Genomic DNA, 15460 nt, shown 5'->3' on the forward strand with positions numbered 1-15460 from the left:
CACATACTCTGGGTTGGCTGAACTTACTCCCGGACGCATTTTTGGAACCAGCATACCACGAGTAAGCAAGGTTTGGGTTAATCAACCGAGACTTCAGGGTATATGTGACAGTAAGTTAACCCTGCTTTCTGGAATACACCCCTGTTTTAAGAGCAGCAACATTTAAAATTAACTTATTAACAGTAACGTGCAGAAACATATTTTTATAGTGAAAAATGCATATTCTACTCTTATTAAATGTACCATACTGAACTGACTGACAACTTCAGTGATTATAAAAGGAGTGCTCTTTACTTGCTTTCTGTGTAAGAGTGGATAAATCTAAATCCTTGTGTTGTCATGTGTACAGCCAATCTGTATATTTTGTGAAACATAACAGCACAAAACAACAATAGCAGTCTACATGCTTGTGTTCGTGCTACTTAAAGCTTATCACACACTGGTCTGGCATGTATACTACATCCTTTTGAGTCGGTTTCAGTGGTTTCGTGTGTACGCAGATATTTCTTGAGATGAGAAAAAAAAAAAAGATTGGATAGGGAAAGCTCTGGCTTCGTGTGGCTGTAGCCTCAGTTGTACAATGTGCGACCTCTAACAAAATTTGGTCGCACTGGCAGAAAGAAAGGTCGCAAAATGCAACTATTTAGTTGCGGTCTGGAGCCCTGCTTTGTAAGTTTTGCAAAGGCAAGCACCTAGAACAACAACAGCCACCCTAAACATTTTCTTCAGACAATATTAAAAATCTAGTTGCTCTGTATGTCTCTATGTAGAGCAGGGGTAGACACTTATGCTTTAATGAATATTCATGCATCATAGTGTAGGTTTCTCATTAGTGTGGAGTCAAAAGGGAGAATGCGCACTCATAAAGGTAATGCAAGGTTATTGAGTTAATTCATCAAGTGCGGTCTTGTATTCAGAGAAGACGTTGTCATTTATGTTGCACTCTTAAGAATGGAGAAGGGAAAGAGGCTTCCGCTTCTTTTATTTTAGCTGTGGGGCTTTCTGCAGGTTGGCCATGCAATGCATGAATGAATTACCTCAACAAAATCAGCCCAAGGCTTACATGTTGGTAAAGTTCAAATTTTCATTATGCACACAATTCATGCTTACAGCTAATGTAGAGCTTATAGCTTATTCTTTTTAACCTTCTGATCAGTTTATATTTTTATGCATCTCACAGTAGCCATACATTCTGATTAAATTACATCTTTAGCAAACACACATTTTGGGCATCTGCAAACATTTCAACATATTATAGCAGAGCCTGTTTTCTGAAAGTGAAGTAGACTTGTTTTTGCTTGTCTGCTGCAAGGATTTCTAAGAGCGTTCAGTTACATGGCATTTACAGCCATTGAGATGAATGGGAATGCGAACAGATAGCGCTCTCCTGGTATATTAGACCTCATTGACCCTTGCTAAGGTCCATTACCACTCTGAACCTATGTTTCTTTTATAGCTGTTTCTTTTTCACCATGTACTTTGAAGCAGATTAATCAAAGCCGTGCTTTATATGGCAAGTACAAGTGGTGGGGGCTATTGAACCTCTATTGGGCTTGTCATGCAAATGAATACAAATTAAAACTGATACGTGCAAATAACAAAACTAATGTGTTTCATGCAAAGCTAAACAAATTGTAATATTTAGGCATGCTTTTGGTTTCTTAAACTGAGTTATGACATAATAGGGTAATTAATGCAAAGCAGTAACCTATTATGCATCGCCGGGGTAATCCAATGAAAGTGTGCTGCTGAATAATTCCAGACTAAAATATGTTTTAAAAAAAAATCATAACATGCAGGGCAGCATTTCCCAAAAGCATCATAAGCCTAAGTTGATTGTAGCTCCATTGGTGGCAATGGAGCAACGATCAACTTAAGCAAATGATGCTTTTTGGAAACGCTACCCAGAACATTACATGATTTAATGCAGATTATATTTATTAATGCTATAGGATTTCATCATCAAGGCCTCCAATTTACACATCCATTCGGCTATGAGGTTTCTTATGCTATGTAAATATTGTAAAAATAAACTGAATGATCTACCAGTATATCAAAAATAAAAAACATATAATCACTTCATAAAATGAAGCTTGAGATCCACCTTCTTTCTCTTTTATAGTAACATGAAACTGTTCATGCTACAACTATCCTACTACAGTGGTTCTCACTCAAAGGGTCACGGCCCAAAAATGGGTTGCAGGTCTGTTATAATAGGGTCGTGGACAGCAGGGTAAAAACAATGCTAAATGGAGGCCGAATTGTTTTGGAGGGCTCTTAAAAGCATGAAACTGATATTATATATTCTGCTGCCTGTCATGTCACAGCTCAGAACAGACACCAGTGAAGGGCTTGGGACTGTGTATGTTCTTGCGCAACCATCAGCCAATAAGCACTGTCATACACAAATAAATAAAACACAAAAACAACTGTATGTAGAACTGAGTTACCATTTAGCAAATATGCTAAACATTAAATTGTACATTCTGATTGCAACAATATAATACATACTATTCATACGTTTATGTTCAGTAACTGTTTAATAACCAGCGAGTAGTTACACTTTAATTAATGCATTAATTAACACGAAGCAATATATTAACCAATATATTATATATATATTTTACAGTATTTATTAACTTTTTGTTAACCTTTATAAATGTTAAAGCTGCAGTTCATAACTTTTTTGATTAAAAATTGTATATATACAGTATATATATATATATATATATATATATATATATATATATATATATATATATATATATATATATATTAGGGCTGTCAATCGATTGAAATTTTTAATCTAATTAATTATATACTCTGTGATTAATTAATCTAAATTAATCGCATACATAATTTTTGCTGTGAAAGTATTAAATATTTCAATTCAAATGAATCAATGCAGGGTTTTTCCTGGGTCAAAAATGGTCTTCGGTGGTGACAGACATGGTCATCCACACAAACAGTAAAAAAGTGCCCTACCCACGTGCGAGCCTGATACTGACAATAACGTACCCGTCACTCTCACTGTAATTCTTTCTTGCACTCTTTGCAAAAAAAAAAAAAAAAAGTGATTTTATAGCTTTGTAAGAGAAGATGCTTTTTTGCTAATAATATTATTTTCTACCATATACAATTGAATGCACCTAGCAAACAACAACTTGCTTTGTTCTGGTTTCACCTCACTCCAGTCTAAATTAACTGATTTTATAGGTAGGCCTAATTTACTACACATTGTCATTTAAATAACCTGAAAATATTGTGGATTATTAAGGCTAATTTTACTAACCACTCTTGCTAAATGGGGTAAGCACACTTATGTTCTCATTTCAGAGTTGTTTGAGTAAATGATTCATTATAGACCGTGTGGACAGATCAGTTGTTGTCATGATTCATTAAAATGAATCTGTTCAAATGAGTCATTAGGTCGCGAATTGGACATTAGTGGACATTGACGCGTTGTGTGCGAATCGCGACTGTTATTAGGACATCGCAAAAGATTTGTCAACACAGAAAACACTTCACCACTGGATAGGATTTTCTTTTTGTTTACTGAAAGTGTGGTTTATGTCAGCTGTATGTGCAGGGCGCCTGTCAGAGAAGATGAGGTGACGTTCGTTCACACCCAGCGGTTATTCAGGAAAAACATTCTCCGAATGCGCCTTGTGAAATATGGATTCGGTCTTACAAACTTTAAGCAATGTGTCAGTATATATATATATATATATGTGTGTGTGTGTGTGTATATATATCTATATATATATACAGTAGTCAACATTTGAAGTGGATCAAAACTTTTCATCAAAGTTGTCCTAAAACCTTCTTCTTAGGACAACTTAGTTCTTAGGACAAATTTGATTAACTTTTTTGATCCACTTCAAATGTTGACTACTATATATATATATATATATATATATATATATATATATATATATATATATATATATATATATATATATATATATATATATATATCTACACTTAAGTACTAAAAGTCATTTTGCTCCAGTTACTTTCTGCTAATTAGGAACAACGACAGTCTCATTAAGCCTAAGTTATCACAAACTGTCCATTCCATATTACGTTGTCATCGTTATAATCTACAATTCAGCAACATTTATGACATTCTCTGGCACTCTACAATGCATTCTGGCACAATGAATGCTGCTTAAAAAAGGCATTAAAATGCTGAATCGAGTGAAGTTCATGAATTATAACTCTGCTGACAACAGGAGGCTTTATTCGGAACAGCTAAGCAAAAACAAGCCTGAAACAGGCGGTTGGACTCAGCAATTGTCGAGAGTTCTCTAATCCCTGCCGAACACACGCAAGCTGCGAAGTAAACAATTATCCCTTTGCAGTTTCGCTCCACTTCACAGTGAGGAGCATTTCATGTCACGTCTAACACATCGTTTGATCTATAGGAAAACAATCACTTAGAGCAGGTTTATCAAGATTCAATTAGTGTCAGCCTTTATTTATTGTAAAAGCCCCTATGAACCTTTGTAAGCTGAGAATGATGCATACAGTGGCATTCAACGGTAAATAAGTACATGGTGGAACTCAAAGAACCAAATGTCCCATGTGCCTTCTGGTGTACTGAGCCACTATTCATAGAGAGACACACCAGAATAAATTCTAATTTAGCCTAGGCTCATTGCTAAAATTTTAGGGACTTGCAAAACCTTAGCAGTCATAGCTGATGCTAATACTTGTAAATATGTGATGATTATGTGCATGATTATGGTGATTACATAGCTAGCATTCTAACATGACCATTTAGCTATGAAAGAAAGAATGGTACATTCAGAGTAAATTCCTGTTAATGAGATGTTGGATTTGTAGGTCTAGTCTGCACTAGTCTGTGTGTCATTTAGAAATTCAAAAACAGTTCAACACTTTTTAGTTAGTTTGTTTTCCCATGGGATAGCTACTTTTAAAGGGTCATGAAACACACCCATATCACCACAGTTTCGAGGGGGGGGGAGTGTGTGGCAACCAGTTTCCAACAAATCCATTTTTTTAATTCACAACAAAATGCACGCACACACACACATATAGCTTTTATATATATATGTATATATATATATATATATAATATATATATATATATATATATATATATGACATGAGAACCCTTCGACAGTGATTACATAGAAATATATAGAGCTACCGCAAAAATGGAAGTTCAATTCAAATTACAAAAGGTGGCTGTGCACTTGTTTATAGATGCAAAAAGTCTATACATAGATGCTACATTCGACCGCTCCAGACAAGTTGACGTGTCCGCCATCTTGGAACTGTCAACGTCGTCAATGAGTTTTCCAAGATGCCACAACATTGCGCAGCCTCTGGTTGTAAAAAACACCAAGATTTAAATTCCCAAAGAAATTGGATATGGTTTGTAAATCGTCAGTTCCTGGACTCCATTTCCCATAATCCTCCCTGCCAGTCACATGCTCACATTCCACACCAATCACCAATTGCCACATATCTGTAGCTCATTACCTGGACTATAAAAGACTCACACACACACCACCTCATTGCGAAGTCTTGTTTACCCCGGTTGCAATTCTGAGTGTTTGTATCCTGTCTGCCTGTTTGTTACTGAACCTGTTGTCTACCATCTACGATCCTCTGCTGCCTACCCCTGACCTGTGCTTTGTATACTGATCTGTGAGTGATATCTGCCTGTCCTGATCATTGCCTGTATCCTGACCACGACTCTGCCTGTCCCTTGCTGTTCCTGTTTGTTCCCGTTTGACCCTGCTTGTACGACCACGCTCACTCTTAATAAAGCTTTGCATATGGATCCCTGCCTGAGTCCAGCTGCATCAGTGACTTTATGGTTCTGTCACAAATGTGGTTGAAATCATCAATAACGAACAATTCATATTGAGTGTCTAGAGGACAGGTCGCACTAACAAAGGAGGGGGAGTTGTGATTTATGTCAAAACAGCATTGAACTGCACATGGATTGAGTCGGTCAGTAAACCAAAGTGCTTTGAACTGTCTGTAATTAAGTTACATCTTCACAGCACTGCTGAATTTACAGTAATAGGATGCTATCGTCCACCATCTGCATCTCATGAAGATGTTACACTGCTGTTGGTCATTGTCTTTTCAGACACCTTTTTCAGACAATGACTTTGTTTTGCTGAGTTTTTTTAATTGCTTTGGTGCAATTTTCACAAGCAATTGGAAAATTTTCTAAACTCTGATATCACAACAGATCAACAAAAGTGCACTTTTTTCAAACATTTCAGCATATTTTCAATTGTGTTAATACAATACACAAAATCACACGGTATCCTTTTCACTACACAAAATAAGTGTTTTATTCTTTATCTATATAAATGTTTCATTCGCAGTAACTGCCTCCTTTCAAACTTTTCATTTGCATCTCTTCTAGTTCAGTTTAATAAATTTGTCTATTATTTAATCCAACTGATCTTAATGGTTTATCAATTAACCATTTGGTACATCTATAGATTTTTATAGATACAGATTCTACAGATATAGTTTCTACCTTGTTTGCAATATCCAATACAACTAACCAAAAGAATTAAATTCTTTTTACATTATGAGCGATTTATCTGTGTGTGTGTGTGTGTGTGTGTGTGTGTGTGTGTGTGTGTGTGTGTGTGTGTGTGTGTGTGTGTGTGTGTGTGTGTGTAAGGAGGAAAACCCATGTGTTCATTTTAGGGCTGCACGATTAATCGCATGCTATTCTCACGCGCATTTCGTCAGTAAAGCCGGTTCCCTGATTACCGCTAAATCGCCATCACCTGTTTTTAAACGGAGCGCCTTTTAATAGACGGAGCCGTAGTTCACGGACAAGCCACGCAATATCGCGTTCATTATCGCAGGCGATTCATCTGCGATATGAACGCGATATTGCGTGGCTTTTCAGTGACCTACGGCTCTGTCTATTAAATGCCGCTTCATTTGAAAGCAGGTGATGGCGATTTAGCGGTAATCAGGGAACCGGCTTTACTGACGAAATGCGCGTGAGAATAGCATGCGATTAATCGTGCAGCCCTAGTTCATTTTCATCTTAAAAGCTTTACTGGGTAAATTACCACAGCATTATAGATTTAAATAGCCCCAAAACAAATCCCTAATATAACACTTGGAATTAGTACTGTATTTTCTAAGAGGTTATCAAATCCTCATTGTCAAATGGCTGTCATAAATCAAACTTTTGCATGCAAGATTCTGCCTGTGGTGTGTGGAGGTTCACACAACAATGCCAAGAAAGAATATATAAATATAAAAATGATAAATAGTCACTAAAGCATCTCCACTATCAAAAAGCTTTAGATCAGTAGCAAAATTTTGTTTGTCAGAATCCAGAGTGTACAGTCCAACCGTTACCTATTTGGGTCATGTCATACAAAACACCTCACCATACCAGAAAGGCAATAACTTCAGTCATTAAACCTAATACACAATATCCCCCGCAAGATGTAAATTGATAGTCCCATATTTTATCATTTTATTTGTTGCTGAGCATCAGTGAATTTGCAAACAAATCATTATGAGAGAGTGTTCTTATTTTCCTGCTTGTTGAAGAAATGTGCCACATAATGTTGAACAGCCTTGGATATGTGATACAGCATGCCATCAATCATTCAGCCTGTGCAATGGATCAGCCAAAACGGGATGATATTTCCATTACCTGAGAGAATCAGCATTGTAATCTTTCTTTAACAAACTACTCACTGGACATTACAATTCTGTTTTGACAAACAAACCAAAATTTAAGTCTTCGTGCATATTAGGGATGCATAGAAACTACAATTGACCAATACCAATAAAACCAATAATATTATAATCTCATGGCTTAATAAATGATAAATGGCAGATAGTAAAATTCTATACTAAATGTTATATACTATACTAAAGTATAATGAGAGTATAAAAGTATAAGTGAGAATCTCAAAATAATAGCTTCACAACACATCACTCAAGCACAGCAAAATTCAGCAGTCTCAGGTACAAATGTATCGAGGCTCCATTCCATCTCTGAGGACTTCTTTTGAATGCTCATTAGAAAGTCACACAACATAGATGGAAAGAATGACACCATTCAGCATGATAATAAGGAGAATCTGATAAATGATTTAGGTGCTACCCATTTTCCTCCATTTATACATTATAACAGCCTTGTGAGTTGTCTTTTCCCAAATCACATTCATGCATTTTCATTAGATACTGAACCACTCAAGGATTTCTCTTTACGAAGAAAACAACTGGTCAAGTCAGGCTTGTCATTTCCATAGATAGAACTGTATCTAGGACACAACTGTAAAAGCTTTTTATGAATTAGGTTAATGGCGATTCTGTCTCAACAATGTGAAACATGATTTTTTTTTTTTTTTTTATGGTCTATAATTGCTGTAGCTAGTGGTAGCACCAATTGTCTACAAGGTTATAATTGCTGGAGGCTATTATTGGTAATACAACAAAATGACCACTATCATATTTAGTGACTACCATACAGTGTCTAGCATAAGACTTATAAAGGAAGCATGTCTGCTATTTCAATTTAGAGTTGATGGGGAAAACTACCGAATTACATTTTTGGTAAAGTGAATTTCAAACAAACAATGGAGAAAACATTTTATTTGGAACATTGCTGATATGAAAATGCTTTTAATTATCTGTTTAACAGTTTGCACACAATGGATCCAAAACAAGCCTTCTCTACAATAGAAATCTAAGTAAAGTATTTAAAATCTGCTACCATGACCAGCAACAGGGCATTTTGGCTTCTACTTCTACTCATTCCAGGTAGTCCCTCCTACCATGTTTCACTGGTCCAGAAATGTGCCAAGAATAACTGTTAAATATCAAATATGTTGTGATTAACTGAAAAGTTTAGGACACCTGTTCACACCACATCTGGTGAAAATGGCAAGAAACATTCACAAACTTTTTATCATGCCAAAATTTTTCGCATGAAGTCCAAATTTCAGCTGAAAAGTTTGGATACCTGAATGAGTTGTTTGATTCCAAAATAATTAACCTGTAAACCTTTACCTGTCACCGTCCCACTAGCGGGACCTTTGCCATTGTCTCAGTTATGTTCAGTTTGTTTTAGTTTTCATGGACATTCATAAGTCACATGTTATCCTTTATTCAGTTTTTGGTTGTCATGGTCACTAATACGATTTGCCATCACATTCAGCTGTGTTACCCTCATTATCGTGTGTCTATCAGTTCATGTGTTTTCAGTGTTCATTGTCCGGTCTCGTTAACAGACATATGTGTAAACTCTCTTGCCTGCTTTGGATATTATTAGTAAACTTTGTGTTGGATCAATGTTCTTCTGTGTTTTCATCTGTCTGCCTGAACACACACATTACAGGAAACCAGACCAAAGATGAATTTAGCAGTGCAATTCGCTGCTTTGGCCTGAAAGGGTCTTGACTTCGTCCACTACACAGTGGAATTCACACTGTCCATCTCACTGTCCTCTCCCTCAATGGCAATGAGATCCTCAGATCACTATATTGGATCAGGGCCAACTACTATCACCCAGTTGACCTTCACCCAAGGAGTCCACTGGTGGGACACAGTCCTCAAGTGTCTGGAAAGCGCATACCCCCGATCCAGATTGTAGCAGAAAGCAACCCCAGAAAGTCGTTGTGACTGTTCTGTCGTGGCCACCGATGCCTACGGTGTCGTGGCCACCTGCCTGGGCATCTGGGGTTCATCTGGTCTCCGCCCACAAAAACCACCTCACTGGCTACTACCACCATCTCCTCCCTGGTTTATGCTGTCTGCCTGCCTGCCTTTTACCAGCCTTTCATCCACTCCTCATCCACCCTCCCTCATCTGTTTATTTTGTTGTTCTTATGGCGCGAGGTCACGCCTACTCGAAGGGGGCATTATGTCACAGTTATGTTCTGTTGGTTTTAGTATTCATTGACATTCAGTTTGTTTTAATTAGTCACATATTTTCCTTTATTCAGTTTTCCCACTACTCCTTGGTTGTCATGGTCAATAATATGATTTGCCATCACATTCAGCTATGTTACCCTCATTATCGTGTGTCTATCAGTTCATGTGTTTTCAGTGTTCATTGTCTGGTCTCGTTAACAGACATGTGTGTAAACTCTCTTGCCTGCTTTGGATATTATTAGTAAACTTTGTGTTGGATCGATATTCTTCTGTGTCTTCATCTGTCTGCCTGAACACACACGTTACAGCAATTATATACTTAAAACAATAATATCTTAGTCTAAACCTAAAATAATATTGAAAGACTATATCATTTGAAAATTTACAAATTGTAGTTGTCATATTTGTAGTTTGCTGATTTTTAAGACAAATGACAGAGGAATAGTAATTTATTAATTCGCAACAACAATATTTTTAGATTCATAAGGCATGTTCAGACATTTATTTTGAATTGCATGTCTTTTATGTGTTTGTTAAAGGTTGAATTCAAACCAAATACTGCCATTCTGCCCATACTACTTCTGAATAGGATGTCAGTTTCATAAATTGTATGAAAGTTATGGAAATAAATGGTTCAGGTCACTCAAACCATATGGTATATGGAAATGGAAGAGTCTTTATGTTGTTACCAATGGAGCCTGGATGGTATCTAGTAGAAAAGTTTGCTACTGCACTCAAACTAAATCTTAATGAAAGCTCAATTTTTGAGATATTAACCTAAAATTTTAAATACAGCTTAATTAGATTTTAGATTTTGACTTTGATTTACTTGTAGTTTTAGAGTAAAACAGTTTTATAAAATATATATTTTATGTAAATTATAAGAAATCATATTTTTACATTTTCCTATACTAAAACTTAAATAACTATTTTTTTTTTTATTGCACTTTCTTTTACTTCAAAAATCATCTGCCAAGTGTCCCCTTTATAAGGAGACCAAACTTAAAAAAGTATTCAAGATTTTAAAACTATTTAAGTTGGTGTCTGTTCCCTAAAAATGAAAGTGACAGTTAAGGGGTTACCAATTGACCTAGCCTTCAAATAAAAGAGCTAATACTGAAGTGAACTGCTGCATAGAATCTGAATGAATTTCAAACAGACATACAGATTATTGAACAACATTCACTCAGACTCAGAGATAATTTAGGATTTATAATGAGACATTGTGCACTTGAACACTTCATAAATGAAACCTGACAGCAAACAAAATGTCACCTCCAATGAGTCACTTACTCTAGGATTTACTTTGTTCAAGGCACATGGTGCATATTTTACTGTTATAAAACATGAAATGCTCTGCCATTAACTATAATGAGACTAATATCCTAGAGGGCAAAGTGACCCCTCACACATCATACTTTCTAATTGCCTGTAATTCTACACCCTAATAATGTCTGTACACTATCAGCCTATATTTTTCAGCCAGGACATTTTCTACTGGAAAAGGTCACTTGAATATTACTAGTCCCAGCATATATGGGACCCCTCCTAAAAGAACAAATGCATGTTCCCTAAAAGGTTTTTCTTTTTCTTTTTTTATTTTAATAAAGATGCAATTTATTAAACTCAACACTATTTCCATAGATGAAGTGATATGAATTAACTAAAAAGTCTCACAGAGAAAACCATAAAAGCAGTAAATTTTACAATTACCCAGATCCAGCTAATTTGCTACACCAGCTCTGTCAGCTGCTAATTTTGACTTTATTATAATATTTTGTATTGACATGGCTGTGCAAATTAATCTTCCATCCTGGTGATTACTGTAGTTAAGCATAGTTCCACAGCGTGATAAAAATCACAATTAACTGACGATAATTACCCTCACTTTATATTAGTTCATATCCCATGCCTGATTTAGATTGCTGCAGAGAAGAATTGCTAGTTTGAGCTTATTTCCCTGCCATCTGAAATAAGACAAATTAAAGGGATACTCCACCCAAAACTGTAAATTCTCTCATCATTTATTCACGTTGATTTCTAAAGGATCATGTGTCACTGAAGACTAAAGTAATGGCTGCTGATAATGACATCACAGTAATAAATTACATTTTAAAATATATTAACATAGAAAACAACAGATTTTTTCCCCCCATCAAATAAATGCAGCCTCGGTGTGCATAAGAGAGTTTTTTCAAAAACATTTTAAAAAAATATACCAACCTTAAACTTTTGAACGGTACTTTTTTAACGATACATTTTACATTCTCTATTTGTCTGGGATTTACTTAATCCCTCTTGTCTTCCACTGAAAATATTAAATATATGACTCAATGTAGCTCTCTACTTCACTTCACAACTTGTTCTTCATGGACCACTAATGGTCCACAAACCACAGTTTAATGGCTACCACTCTATAACAAATCAAACCACTCATTCACTCTAATAATCTCCTTCTTTTCCTGTAACACCTCTCTTTCTGTCTGCCTCTGTTATTTATCCTTGCACTTCCTCTTTCACTTCTTGCTCACTAGCGTGAACAATCTCTTGCTTGTTCCTCTCTTGAAAAAGGCATATTTTTGAGTAATCCAAAAGTTTCAGTTTCACAGCTGAATGCTTTGGGCTCAGAAAGAACAAAAGTTAGACTTTAACTTAAAAGTTAGGCCTTTTAACTTAAGATATGAATGAATATGTCAAAACAAAATATATTTTAAAAAATATCTTACGTTCTTCTTCCTAATCCTTGTAGACAGAAAAAAATATGATTAAAGCAGCTATCTGGATTGGTCTTTACAGTAATAACAGCCAAGACACTATGACTCATAGCCCCTCTGAAAGTGACCATCTGAGAAACATGGTGGCCATATAAGAGAAACAGACTGAGTTGAGAATTATTTTTAAATCAAAGAGTAGGTCAGTTTTAAATAGGCAGATTCTCCATTTAAAAAAAAAAAAGCACAAATCAAGCTTAGTGTTATTTCTGGCAGGTCACGTCAGTCAAGCTCTCATCAGCTGACTCTCAGCTGCTTCACTTACCTATAGGAATACAACGCCTATCACAGCATGTCTATAAGGTTCATTCAGTATTATCAGCAGTTTTATTGTGTTGCTTAGGAGCTAACTAAATGACAAATTCGACAGGCAAAACCACATAATTTCACTAGAAATTGTGCAATTTAGCTAGAATTTAGCTAAAAGAATTTGTTCCTCAAATTGATTTCACTTCAGATTCAAGTTCGTGAACTTGACCATGCAAATTCGCTGCATTGATCGCTGCTTGCTTTGGAAGTGTCCCGAGTTAGCATTGCTTCTCGCATCGCTGCATTATTGATATGGGCTTGCTGAAGTTATACTAATGTGACTGCCTCAAGAACAAAGTCAGATAAGATCTGCATTTCCCGCATGAAGGATATCAAGAAAGAGATCAAGCATCCATGTCACAGCTGGATATATTTCACTCTCTATTCACTCTTAATATCTTCACGATGTTAAGTTTCCTTTCATGCTTATTGCTTAAAAGCTATCAGGTTATTTGACAACATGCTTGTTGCTTAATGCTATCCGGTATCAATAACGTGTTGCTTAAGGCTTATCTAGTTGTTTTAAGTAACATGCTTGTTGCTAGGCTTATGCGATCATATTGGCAATGTGCGTTACTTATCTGTCACTGGCAACATGCTTGTCGCTGCTTAAAAGGGCGCCTATTATGCCCCTTTTCACTAGATGTAATACAAGTCTCTGGTGTCCTTGGTGAATGTGTATGTGAAGTTTCAGCTCAAAATACCCCACAGATCATTTATTACAGCTTGTCAAATTTGCCCCTATTTAGGTGTGAGCAAAAACACACCATTTTTGTGTCCCTTTAAATACAAATAAGCTGCTGCTCCTGGCACGCTTTCCAAAAGAGGGCAGAGCTTTAACAACTTGCACTTTGGTTGCTCAATAACAAAAAAGCTGAAGAATCTCATGCAGCCAAAATGACGATTGTCAGTGATGGTGTTCAGCCTTACATTGTTCAAACCGGACACTGATGGAAAGACTCAGGAAATAAGAACAATTTTTAGAATGCAAGTGGACATTTCTGAATGGTTAGTGGATAAATGTATGTAGTTGCTGTGGAGTTGATTCAACTTATTGACAAGCATGTACCGTCATGTTAAACTTAAATCCAGCAATGAATTGACCATCGTTTGTGAAGCAGTCTGGCTTAAAATTACGGCATGGCAACAACACTCTACTACAACAACTCTTGCTTGTAACATACTTGTTACTTTAGGCTTTCTAGTATTATCAGCAACATATTGTAATAAGGTTATCTGGGTATTAGCTTCATGCTTGTTCCTTAAACCAATAGTGTATCAGTAAATTATATCCGACATAACCGACATAACTGTTTGTGTGAACTCTGTGTTTTTGACATAAGCTTTTGTCTATTTGACAGTTTAAGTGCAATAAGATGTGTAAGAGAAATCAGTTTAATACTCACAGGACCGTCTGACAGCCAGCTTTCTGTGCGCATGCTTCAGAGTGCATTCAGAAAACCATATATGTGAAGTTCCTAAACGTAATTTAGGGAGGAGCGAGCCCATCTAATCTTCCAATCAACAGCCAGAGTATATAAGCAGCTGCTTACCTCTCTTCAGTCTCAGCTGTTTCAGCATCCGGTAGTGCCGTACTGAACGATGTCCGACACCACGGAAATTCCACCATCCCCCTTCAGACGACGAACTTTCCCCGTGACACCAACAGTCACATCTCGCGTAAGATCGGATCTCACAGATCCAAACACGGATGCTCTTTCTGAGCGCTCATACAGACCACGCTGCGGATAACCACTCTCTCCTCCACGCTCAGGATCGCCCGTTTAACTGCGCCTCATCAGTCTTCTTCACAGACTTCATCTCTTCATTCTACCGCCGTTAATACACTGATTCTACCCATTTCAAAAGGTCCGCCAACAGCCTACGTCAAGTCCTCTCCAGCTCTGGAATTAATTTCTCCCGCAGATCATCAAAAGCTAAACTCTACGATCTTCTTTAGTTCTAACAACAGTTCCAGGATGCCAACAAACACTTCAGCATCATAAAAGCAAGACTCAGAAGTTTCTCTTCCGACCTGATGTCCTGAACATAAACATTTACAGCACGCTAATCCACAGTCCGTTGCCGCCGCACGCACTTCCTCGTCCGCCGTTTTTTCCGCCCGATCAACAACAGCGGCCGCAAAAACAGTCCCGCTTTTCCAGCTCTTCCCATACGCAGCTCCACTCCTCAGGCAAGAACTATCCAAACTTACTCCTGTCTCCCGCACTTTACTTCCTTCTATGGATTATGAAATTAAGCCTCTTGAATCTTGAAGCTTTTAAAAATAAATAAATAAATTTACAGCAGCCATAAACCAGCCAGTGCAGCTAAAGAATATAGATGTACAGCTCAGTCATTCCATTAAGCAAATAAAAGCCTGGCAATGTTAAACGTGTAGTTTTCTGATAATATAATTTCCATACTAATGTGTTGCAATAAATTAAATATAACAATAATAATAATAC

General features: G+C 36.6%; 1 long non-coding RNA gene across 1 annotated transcript in view; it reads right to left on the reverse strand.

Annotated features, from left to right (window-relative positions):
* LOC125280508 overlaps nucleotides 1-15102 on the reverse strand; it is a 92941-nt gene extending 77839 nt beyond the window's left edge. The window contains exon 1 of the long non-coding RNA XR_007187634.1: nucleotides 14546-15102. This is a non-coding gene — a long non-coding RNA (uncharacterized LOC125280508). The remainder of the gene's footprint in view (nucleotides 1-14545) is intronic.
* Between the last annotated feature and the right edge of the window lie 358 nt (nucleotides 15103-15460).

This window comes from Megalobrama amblycephala, linkage group LG1 (assembly GCF_018812025.1).
Source record: "Megalobrama amblycephala isolate DHTTF-2021 linkage group LG1, ASM1881202v1, whole genome shotgun sequence".
Classification (NCBI taxonomy): domain Eukaryota; kingdom Metazoa; phylum Chordata; class Actinopteri; order Cypriniformes; family Xenocyprididae; genus Megalobrama; species Megalobrama amblycephala.